The following is a 12,183-nucleotide window of genomic DNA, read 5'->3' on the forward strand; positions in this document are numbered from 1 at the left end:
TTCCTTACGAGTCCAATTTGCCAAAAGCAAAGTGGCTAAAAAGCAGCAAACAGCAAGTACAACTTGCTTCATCTTTATTAGAGGAAATTCACAAGCTCCTGTAGATTGCAGTGTTAGGAAGAACAAGTTTGCTACTAGAACGATATTACCACTTCCCCACTTTACTACGCCTGTTTAAGGGAGTCCACTCAATAATTGCTGACTCAGTTTGCCTCCATTGCCATATCTATAGCCTGCTACAAATTATCCACTGGATTGATTAGGGACAAACAACAGAGGGACAAACGGATGGTCATTGAGCGGTTCTAGGTTTACGAAAGCGTGCTAATTTCGTCTAAACACTTGTTTATTAGAACATCAGAGGTATAAATAATGCCCTTTACGGGAAGGAAGAAAACTGAAAATCTAAGGCGACTGGTTCAAGGTCACACAGGGAAGGCAGCATTTGAGACTGGGCTCTTCGGCTCCTCGCTCCAATAATAGACCGGAGCCAAACACGACAGCATCCACCAGTTCCAAGGCTGCGTAGTGAAACAGCTAGCGTGGGCAGTCCTTTTGTACTCCAGCTGGAGTGAAATTAACGCAGTCTTCCGTTCTTCCATCGCTATCTGACAGCATCCAGCAAATGGGTGTAGGGTTAAGGAGAGCGGAGCCCAGTTGTCCTTTCTCAGCTGAGTCTCATGGGAAATTGGCAGCGAGGAGGGTGAGGACCGCAGGAGAGGGGCAGGGGCTTGGAGAGGGAAACGGGAGCAGCTGAGCGCAGGGCCCGGGGAAGGAAGCCAGGCGTGTGCGTCTGGATGGGAAGCGGGGCGAGCGAGAGGAGTGAAACGGGGGCCGAACTCAAGCCAGGGGGATCCAGCGCCCGCTGCTTGCAGAAGGGGGCGAAACCAGCCAGTAAGAGTGAGGGGAAAGAGGGAAGCCGAGGAAAGAGAAGGAAGTAAGGAAAGAGGAAGGAAAGGCAGGAGGGGAAGGAGAAAGAGCGGCTGCAATTTCAGCGGCCGGCTCAGTAGGAGGAGCAGGAGGGGAAAGAGGAGGATCCAGAGTCAGTCAGTCAGGCAGCCGCGGGAGGTGGAGAAAGCGGGAGGAGGAGGAGGATTAAAGATGGCCACCAACAGCTGCGGGGAACGGCACCAAGCCCTCACTTTCCGGGACGGTCCCTGCGGGTCGGCCCGGCCTTGATGGAGAGGAGAAGCCGGAGGAGCGCCGAGGCTGAGGCGGCGGCGGGGACCCAGCGCGGAGGAGGACGCAGGGGACCAAGGACCCGAGCAGGAGAAGGGAAAGGCGGCGGCGTCGCTGCCCCGGCCGCCTAGTGCCGCTGCGCGCCCCGGCAGACGGGTCCCCGCACCTCGCGGCTGCAGAAGCAGAAGCAGAAGCAGCCGGGCCGCGGCGCCGACCCCGCAGCGGGGCTCCCGGGCCCCGCCGTGGACGCCGCGCCCGCCGCCCCCTCCCCGTCGCCCGCGCGCCCTCGCCGCGGAGCCCGGTGCGCCGCCGACCCCGCTCGCGGCCAGGCCCGCGGCCGCCCGCCCCGCGGTGAGTGCCCCGCCCGCCTCCCCCACCGCGCCCGGCGCCCGGGGCCCGGGGCCGCTTTGTTCGTGCGCGGCGGCGGCGCTGCCCACTCGCGGCCCTGCGCCCGCGGCCCCGCGGGACAGGCCGCGCGGCCCAGCTGCCCTCCTCCCCCGGGACCCCACCGCCCCGAGTCGCCGTCGCCGCTGCCATCAGGGCTGGTCACCCGGCCTGTGTCCTCCACTGCGGCCTGGAGAGGGCGCCGTCGCGGTCGGGGTCACGCGCGGCCGGCGGTGGGGAGCGATGCTGGGGTATTTCGGGGGATGGGGGAGCAAAAGGCTAGATGTTGTCTCTAGTAAGCTGTGGGGGCGTAACCCGGCCGTCCGGGAATAGGGGTCTGGCTCGCGTCCCTCTGCCAGACCTGGCGGGGTCCCTGCTCCCGGAGCCCCCAGCGCCCGGGCGCAGCCGACCGAGGCCTCCATCCCTCGGGCGCTGTCTCCAGGGCTGCGGGCCTCCTGGCTCCCCCCTCCCCCACGCCCTGTGTGGAAACCCTTCGTTTATGGAAGGAACCAGAGATGCTCCTGTGTTATGTTTGCCCTTTTATTTTCTTGTACAGTGGATGCGGCGGTATCGCAAACATTCGTGGTTACGGTGGGGTTTTAAAAGCAGATGTGACCTTTCCGACCAACAGTTATTTGGCCTCCCTGGCCAGTGTTTAATCCTCAGGTGCAGCGTTTTATTGATTTTTACCTTGAATTCTGAGATCTACAGTATTAGGTGTCCCTTTCACTGAAATAATCTGATAAAACCTGATTGAAAGGATGTTTACCGTATATGTGAACCCTTGTTTGGACTTCCAGTGCTTTAAAAATGGTTGTTTCCTGTGGGAAAATGGTGCTAACGCTTACAAAAAACTATTTTTGTTCAGTTAATGGGCATGAGTTGGCTAATGCTTACTGGTTATTGTAGTCTAAAAACCAAACAATTAAAAAAGGAAAACAAAACCTTTTGCTTTGCAATAGCAGTGTATTTTCATGTTGACATTATTTGATAGAAGGTTGAGAACATTTCGTTTACACCATCAGGCTACATAGCAAACATAATATAAAACAGAACCAAAAATATATTGATTAATAAAAAAAACTAGATGTAATATTAGCGCATAGGTCTAGGGGAGAAAATCCAGTTGAGAATGGAAAATGAAACTTTATTATGGGACTCTAAGCATAGGAGTTAGCTTGGAATATTTTTTATATTTATAAATACACATTGCATTAGACTGAGAACTCTTCCTGTGATCTTTGAGCATCAGTATTGCATGTTACACTTTGAACCATTCATTCTCAAGCTACTAGAATACAGGTTTCTACTAGTTTTTCTGAGTGTAAATCGTTCATGTAAAAAATTTGTTTCTAATTTAAATTTTCTGCAAAAAGGAGATATGAATTAGAAAACATGATGTTTTGGTCTTACTTGCAAAATCTGTTTTTTAAAAAAGTAATTAACTGTATATTTCAGTACTAGTTGTATTTTTTACTTTGAAAATTCTTAAATTTGCTCAACTTTGTAATTTTAAGGGTTTATGTTAGACATTCTTAACTTCATGCATGTGCTTCTGAGGGTCCTAGAAACCTCAGAAATCATGCATATACAGGCATACCTTAGAGATATTGCAGGTTGGGTTCTAGACCACAGGGATGAAGCCAATATTAATTTTTTTGCTGGTAGAGGGTCTTGCCTTCAATTTGTTAAAAAAACAAAAACAAAAACAAAAAACAGTTGTGAAGCACAATAAAGTACAATGAAACTAGGTATGCCTGTGTATGAATTTTTTCTTGATAAATTATCCTTAGAATCATCACATTCTCAAAAAGATCTGTCTCTACAAAAGATTATGAACTATTGGATGTATAATTAAAGAATAAATTTTCTATATTTTTGGAAAGTTAAAATTCTTAGGATTAAATTTGATAATTTATATCCTTCCAAGTTATATCTAAGACGAGTTATTGAGGATTCGGCACATAGAAATCGTTTTTCATGCATTCTCATAGAATCCTTAGGAAAATGTTAATCCTGTTTTCATATGCACAAATAGATCTTTAGAGACACTCGTCCAGTCATACAGCTGCTAGTGGGCTAAAGCCAGAGCCTGCACTCCTAATAAGGAAGGGTGTACTAGACTTTGAGTAGACTTTGATAGCATTTGCTTGATGTTAAAATGAGTAACTGATGTTTTGTTAAAATTGAAAAGTGGATCTGAGATGTTCAAAACATGCAATATCATGGAATTTTAGAGCCACTCACTTGAGTAGGAAGAGACCTTAGTGGTACTTACTTTTCTTAATCATATTAGTCTGAAATCACAGCCAAAGTAGGGCCATTTCTATAGCCCCTGTAATCAATCACTTCATTTCCTTTTTTTGACAGTTTAAATCTTTTTCTGTTTATGTGAGTAAAATCTGCCTTTCTGATATTTCCACTGAGAAGTTCCAGTTTCCCTTTTGTATATATGATCCATTTATCATTCAGAAAAGAAATAAGAGAGAAATTTTGTAGTCGGGTTTACTGAAATATAGTTTACATGCAGTAAAAGTTTTGACACATGTATACGATTGGATACTCACCATCCAATCTAGATATAAAGCATATTTGTCACCAAAATTTCTCATGTCACTTTGTAGTCTTCTACCTGCAGCCCCTTGCAACTGTTAACTAAGTGGTGGAGGATCTGCAGAGCCTGGAGGTCAGTGTAAGGACTTTGACTTCTCAGCTCAGTGAGTTTGAGCCTAGAGTGTGTTCCAGGCATGGACAAGGATGCGTTCCTGTCTCCTACTTGAAGTTCCTGAAGCATGCCATATGCCATCCTCACCTGCTTTTCTTCTAACTGGAGCAATGCTTAGTTTATCCCCCCTCTGTGTTCCCTTAGCACCTTTTTGTAGTACCTCTACTTAATAGCTGTTTTATTGTTTTGTCTCCCTAGACTGAACTTCAAGACTTTTTAAAAATTCTTTAATTCCTATTTCATTGAATTAATGTCTGTTGAATTACAGAATTGCTGAAAATGGGATTAATCATTGAAAACTGGGTAATGACTGCTAGCTCATATGAGTATGCATTCTGTTTTGCTGACCAGTGTACCTTTAGTGCCAGGGCAATGAGCTGTATGTAATAGGTGCTCAGTAAATACTTGGTGACTGATCGAGTGCACATCCACGTGCCAGCCTCTGGCTCTTTCTTCCGCCTCCCTTTGACCCATGGGTAAGCGTCCCCCAAATCTCTTAACATGTTACCCTATGGCCTTGTCCTTCCTCTAATCACATGCTCAAGAAATCCCAAGTACTTTGGAAATTCATCAATTAATGAATTCATTATAAACAAATGTAATAATAAAGAAATATAGATAACTTCTCTTCAAGCCAAATAGATAGGGCTCATTGCACAATGTTTTGGCACATTCACAGTTCTGTTTTCCTTTCTTCAGTGGGAATTTTTTGAGGTTACTTTATTACTAGCCCCCTGAATCTCTAATAAACAAGGGGTTGATAGTCTAGAAAATCACTTCTATAAACAACTCAATAGGAGCCCTGCAGAGTGTAAAAAGTCTAGTACAAGAAATAAGGTCAACAGTATTTCTTACTGTGTTTCATTTGGTTAAACAAGCAATTACAGTTGGTTTATTGACCTGACTGTATCTGTGCAGACCTTTGGGTGTTTTTGTGCTCACCACTGAGTCTAGAAGTGTCAGGCTCCAGCACAGACGCTTCAACCCCAGAACACTAGGTATCATCTTAAGCCTAGAACTGGTACCAGTCATTCCAAGTGCCTCAGCCCTTACATCTCAGGTTTCCATGTCCTGTCCACCCCCCAACCCCTCCTCGTAAGTACCTGCATGATTTTGAGCCTGGAGGGGCAGGTCATTGGAAGATCCTAAGTATTGTATGTACAGAAACTGTAAGACTTAAGGCAAATATTTAAAATAATGTCTCCAGTGATATGCCATTTTCCCTCCATTTTTGGTTAACCAAAAATTATTGTGTGCAATAGACTGTTTTGTGTATAATAGATTATAAAGACCAGATTATTGATCTTCCACAGTGTTGTAATCCATTGTGACAAGCCTAGGGATGATATGCCCTGTAGTATTTTTAGTATATAAAACACTTTGTATATATTAGCCCAATTAATGTGGGTGCTATTTATATTTTGACCAACTACTTTGTTAATTTCACTAAGTGTGGAGGTTTTTATTTTATTCAGGGTATGTGTTTTTTTTTTTTTTATTGTTACTGTTCGAATGCACTATTATGGCTTTGGTTTTATTTCTCTAGTAGAATGGTTTTACTATTTGTAAGCTAGTTTTCTTGAGTCAGGGAAAGTTATTAATGACTTAGATTTAAATTTTTTCTCATAAAGTTTAAAAAAATTTTGTCAACTGTTTCTGTTTGCATATACTATATTAATATATGATTTGGAACAATGTTAATGCATCTAGTTATTTTAAACTTAATATATCATTGTTTTGTGACGTTCCACAAAAGAGCACAATAGCAGATACTTTTAAGCTTTGAGAAAACTGAATCACTAGTAGTCAAGAGCTACTGTAATTATGTATTTTGATGAGGTTGTGTGCGGAGATTAGTAACTTTAAATCAACTGGATATATATGTGAAGCCATCGTTGATTTAAAGTACTGCACTATTATTTTGGGGTTTGGAAGACTGGGGATTTCTTTCTTTCTTTCTTTCTTTCTTTCTTTCTTTCTTTCTTTCTTTCTTTCTTTCTTTCTTTCTTTTCTTTCTTTCTTTCTTTTCTTTCTTTCTTTTTAACTAAGTACAGTTGTTTGAGTCTTTTGTATTTGGCCTAACCTCTTTAAAGTATTCATTATTACTACTTGTAAAAGATAAGTGCTTATTTATAATGGCACTTTAGAAGCCCAGAAATTAAGAGATGGGAATTCTTGTTCTATTCTGCTGTTAGAGAGCTCCGTTGCTTTGAGCAGGTCACCTATCTATATGGCCTCTGGTTCTTTATCTGTTGACAGCCCTTTCCACTCCAAGACCCTTGTGTAATAGTGATAATTGAATTCTGAGGCTAATTCTTTTAGCTTTCCTCAGTTTCTTAAGCCCTTGGTACCTATGTAGTGAGAGGGAACATGGTACAGGTGATTTTTGACATGTGTAATAGGTAACACTTGATGAATCTGCTACATTTTTAATACCAGGTCCAGCTTCTTCCTAGCTTGTTTCCCTCTGTTCTCCAGCCAGTATGGACTTAAAGGATGCTAATTAATTTAACATTAGACTAAGAAAAATAGGAACCTGATACATAGCCATTATCTGATATTTAAGAGTTATGCCAAAATTATTTCGTATTATCTGCTGTTTTCTTTAGACAAACAACTAATTTGTCTGCAGAGAACCTTGTATGTAGGTTTATTGCTTTGCTCTAAGTAAAGCATCCACACATATAATTTTGCTCTATAAATTGCATAACTTAGGACATGATTAATTATTATACATGAGACTCAACACTTTAAAAAGAATCCCACAAGTATCTTCTCAAAATATCCCAATATCTTAGTACATTTTGAGTGTTGGTGTAGAGAAAAGCAATGTATTTATTTGTTTTAATTTCTCTCACATTTATTCATATTGGATTACCTTACATATATTTTTAAATTTTGAAGTAATTATAAACTCATAGGAAGTTGCAAAAATCACTGGTAGTGTCCCATGTACCCGTCACCCAATGGTGACATCTTATATAACTGTAATACAATACTGACTTTATGCTTTTAGCAATAAAATACAATAAAATACAAGATCATGTTTGTTTTAAAAAATATTGACAAATAGAAGAATGTTAGAATATTTGTTCTCGGAGGGTGAAGAGGTTAGTGTGTACAGATTCAGATTCTGTGTCTTGTTTCCATAGGCAGCACCTCCTATAAAAGGGTGACAGGTAACTAGGCAGTGGCTGATCATTTTCCATCATGTAGTTAATTCATAGACTTAGATATGTTCATGTAAAATTTCAATTACGTGTCATTCTAAATTCCTCTTTGCTGGGACTTCTTATTTAATCACTGTAATATTCATTTACTGGAAACTTTCATTCTTAACATGTAACAGGATATAAAGAAAGAAATATTGGCAGTTAGCCAAGGGATATTTATTAAGTACCTGCTATCATTGTGTTGAATATAGAGGAGATTTTGGAAAAGTAGAAGAGGTGTTAATAGTGTAGTTGAATAAACAGCTGTAGAACATTAGTACATGTTATATAATGTATTTAACAAATTTTATTTTCTAATGCATGTACATAAGCATGTAATTGGCCTTCAGAAAGCATGGAGTGAATGAGTCTACTTAAGTAATAGTATATTGTCCGAAAATTGTATCTTAAGAAAAAAAAAGTGTTTACTGTCACTCCTAGGAATTCTAAAACTATTCATTATTGAGTGAAAGAATGATAATAATGTTTTATTATTTTTCTTTGTTTTTTTTTTTGCCCTAGAAAACCCTTAGTAAATTAATCAGATTTCTTTGATTAAAGGCTGGTCTTTCTGACTCTAAAGCCCAACTTTTTTCTCTATGGCACATTGCTCATTAAAACACTGCATTAGGTGATTTAGATGATAAATACCATAGTTAAACAAGAATGAAATACAAATAAACTATATCAATTATTTTTAGGAAAATCATTATGTGTAGATTGCCTGATAATTTTGTTTAGCTTGATTTATTTATTTAATGGCAAATGATTAAATTAGATCAAGTGGAATGGATTAAACTTGCTCTGGGAACCAAGTTTTTATTTCCCCAAATGATGATACACTGTGAATAGACTCTAAAATCATGCCATATTGTAAATTAATAATTCTACAATTATTTTTCCTAAATATTAATTTATGGTGTGCTGTGCTGGGTACTGTAGGAGCTATGTGGATAATTCTGTTATCAATCATCACTTTATAATATAGTGGAGATAAGATAGATGTATAAATAATCAAACAAAATGTGATTACTCTGTTTGAGAGGTATAGAAGTCCTGTGGACATTTAATAAGTAGAAAGATTACTTTTAGTTGAAATGATTAGAGGAAGCCCAAGATGTTTGATCTGAATATCAGGGGTATTGATAGAATTTTCTTGGTAAAAACTCTGAAATTTACTTACATAAGAAATATGGAAAATTATACAATCAATTGATTTCACCATCAATGAATCAGATGAAGTTTCTTGGAAAAAAAATTAGTGTGAAAATATTATTTAAGTAATGAAGATAAGGATTAGGAATAAGGTAAAACCCTTAGGGAAAAAACATATTTTTAACATGAAAACCTTTTGCACTTGAAGCATTTTATAACTAGGTCACCATGAAAACTGAACTAACCTCCCTAGCATTCTTTTTAAAGATAATTTGATCTGTTGGATCAATGACAGGTGTGCTTTATATATTTTATTTCATTTGCTAAGTCCAGAGACAAATTAGATGAGTTATCTCTGTGGTCAAGATGAAAACTGATTTATTGCTGTTTTATTATTTCTGAAGTTCCAATGTTTAAAGTATTTCTATTATCTCTGAGGAAAATAGCATTGAAAAACTTGACATTGTGAAGTTCAGCATTGCTAAGAGGTAGTTATTGGTGACTTAAAGAAGATGCTGGAGAAAGAAGGGAAAAGATAGTGTGGCAAATGGCAACACAATGAGGGAAAAAAGAAAAAAATGAGAGTTCTTTGTAAAAGGCAATTAATTGTTCTACCCTGTGAATTCAGTCTAGCAGATGCTGACCTGTACCTAGTTAAAACTGAGTCATTTCTGAAAGCTAGTTTCTTCATTAAACCTATATAAAGAGTTTGCCTTAGTTATACAATAAATATTAATGAAAAATGGTATCATAACATGCGTTTGTGTTCTCCACCTCCTTTTCCAGAGAGACCTAGATTTAAATCTGAGTCACCAGAGTAAATAAGTAAGTTCAGTGATTCCTAGCTTGTGTTAGGTTGCATAACCACCGCATGGGTTGGCATAGGTGTTTATGCTTTCAGGAGGGGATGGGGAAGCAGGACAAGACATGGCAGCTGCTGAAAAGGCATTAAGGCCACCATTACTACCAATGTGCACTTGTGTGGCGGGGGCGGGGTTGGGGGAAAATGTGCAAAAGAGTCTGAGATGATAATACTAGTGATCCTTGTTCATAACCTGGAGAAGAGCAGTGGGTTTGTTTTGTTTTGTTTTTAAGAAAGCTTATTCTTTTGTTCTCTTTATGGATTTTCATGCACTTTGAATTTTCTCAGCCTAATACTTTAATCAAAAATGAGCCACTTTTTGACTTTTGGCTTGCCAGTGTTGAAAGATCTTTAAAAGGATCCTCATATTCTAGCCTTTTTCTTTTTCCTCTGCTTGTTGATATACACTTTAGCAAAGAGTTTAATAGTTGCTTTGCATATCCTAATGTCATCTGACAAAGCATCATTCCAGTCCAGTGAAGATATGTTCAGCAAGCACTATTTAATGGAAGAAGATTGGTTGCATTCCTGTACCTAATTGTTACCCTGGTGTTGTTATTTAACATCCAGCATGCTTTTGGATATTAATCACACCCGCATGTGCTCTTGTCAGTTAAAGTTTAGAAATGCTCTTATATAGCATGTTGGCTATATTGATTTTGGTATTTTTAGTTTTTGTCTCATTCTTCTAAGTTGCAGAGATAAGTACTATGCACAGATTTTGAGTTAGACTTTTATATCTGTTATCATTAAGAGATCAGTAAAAAAAATCCTATTTTTACTTAAAAAAAACTTTAAAGATGGAAAAGTGACTACTTTAGTAAAGAATGCTGTGGCTTATTGGAGTTATAGTTCAAATGAAATTTCATTATTTTTCCATTCAATCTGTTTTCTTCCATTCACTCTAACATCTCTATGAATAGCAATTTAGAAGCTAAATAAATTGGCTAGTAACTCATTCCCAAATGCCTGAAATAGAGAAGGCCTGCTGAAATAAACAAGTAGTAAAATGGATTTTTAGAAGTTAAATTTAAATGTAGTGCTAGATTAAGGGAAAGAATTATAGTAATATAAAATTATTAGAGAGGAAAGTAATCACCTGGTGAAAAGGTAAGAGGAAATGAAATTAATCTGTGATATGAGATGCATTTTGCATTGTGTTTATTGATCAGTAAGGAGTTATCTTTGGGAAAATGGATATAGAACTCACATCACACTTGGTTTTCTTTGAGTAAGGTCTTCCCTGGAAGATGTCATTTCATAGTATATTGCAGTATAAACTGAGTACATTTGACATTTCTTTACTAGCTATCTGCATCCTGGATTTCTTTTTTTCATTCATTAAGAGTTTCTACTTTGTGTGTCAAAATATTAAACTAAGAGACTAATGTTCCTTTCATTGAGCTAGTAAATTATTTTAACCTATGAACAGATAAATAATGTGGTAACAACATCTCTTTTAAGGTATCATTGGCTTTCCTCCCTAGCCCCAGTATTTGGAGTTCCTTATTATCCCTTGTACTTGTTCTTACTGCAGCTCTCTTGGCTTATAAGGGACTTGAGATGAATACACACATACCTTTTCCATATAATCTTGGGCTACTTTGCAGTTTTTGTTTATATCCATGATCCCATTTGTAGCTTGATCTTTAGGAATCAAGGTGGAGAAATCCAGGAAAGGACAACTTTTGTAAAGGTATAGTATTAATAACGAAGCTAGATTTTGGAAAAAATGCTGGGAATCCTATTTTTTGGCACTAAGTGGAATTAGAAATTTAATTGTTTCATAAAGAAGAATTCAGCATTAATCAAAAGAGATACTAGTTTATATGCTTAGATAGATACACTGTTTGAATGCTCTGATGTACCTTATCTGTTTTTGTGTCAAATTACAGCTAGAACTTGTGGGAATGAAATGGTCGTTTCTATATGCTATAATAGAATATGTTTACAAAATGTGATGTCATTTTCTCTACTTTAAAAATTATAATCTGTCGATTTAAAAAATACTTTGGCATGTAAATGTTCAGGAATATTATGTTATTTTAATATTGTATTAAAATGTTTCTAATTCATACTATTTAGAAAATACTTTTATTTAATTGCTTTGTTTCTAAATTCTTTTAGTTTGCTTACTCTTATTATATCTCAAAAATTGAGAGTTTTGATGTATATGTGATATGACAGAGAATGGCCAAATTTTAGAGTAAGGCAGAGGTTACCATTATGTAGGACAGACTAAAATGAGTCCACACTTAGAAATAGTACTGCGTATTTGAGCCAATTGCACCTAAACAACAGATGTTGTCAAGAGTAGAACAGCCAGAGAGCCATCCATGTAGCCTGTCGTTAATGGGAATTCAAGGTAAAGAAGCACATGAAATCTTGAGGCGGGAGGAGAATGAGAACTAATGAGTTGTGTGTGTGTGTGTGTGTGTGTGTGTGTATGTATGAGTGGCAGTCAGAGAATTCTTTCTGTGGTTACTGAACTCTAGATAATGGCCTGATACCAGCCCTTGGGATTGGGACTGGGAATCGAAAACAAGCATCCCAGTCCTGGTATAAGACAAAGCAGGCACCATACTGGAAACCTCCAAAAGTGTCAAAGCGGAAGTTTAGTTATAATTACCGAGGTATAAACAAGGCTAGAACAGCAGAGGGGGTAG

At 38.8% G+C, this 12,183-nt stretch overlaps 1 protein-coding gene across 10 annotated transcripts in view; it reads left to right on the forward strand.

Moving 5' to 3' along the window:
• Nucleotides 1–1,479: 1,479 nt before the first annotated feature.
• The window catches only part of WDFY3 (WD repeat and FYVE domain containing 3), a 223,490-nt gene continuing 212,786 nt past the window's right edge, over nucleotides 1,480–12,183 (forward strand). For 9 of the 10 annotated variants that reach the window (XM_036227765.1, XM_036227769.1, XM_036227773.1 and 6 more), the window contains exon 1: nucleotides 1,486–1,530. The gene's annotated coding sequence lies outside the window, so the exon portion shown is untranslated. Of the gene's footprint in view, nucleotides 1,531–12,183 lie in introns of all 10 variants that reach the window. The other variant, XM_036227766.1, reaches the window with a different exon arrangement.

This window comes from Rousettus aegyptiacus, unplaced genomic scaffold, assembly GCF_014176215.1.
Source record: "Rousettus aegyptiacus isolate mRouAeg1 unplaced genomic scaffold, mRouAeg1.p scaffold_m13_p_10, whole genome shotgun sequence".
NCBI lineage: Eukaryota > Metazoa > Chordata > Mammalia > Chiroptera > Pteropodidae > Rousettus > Rousettus aegyptiacus.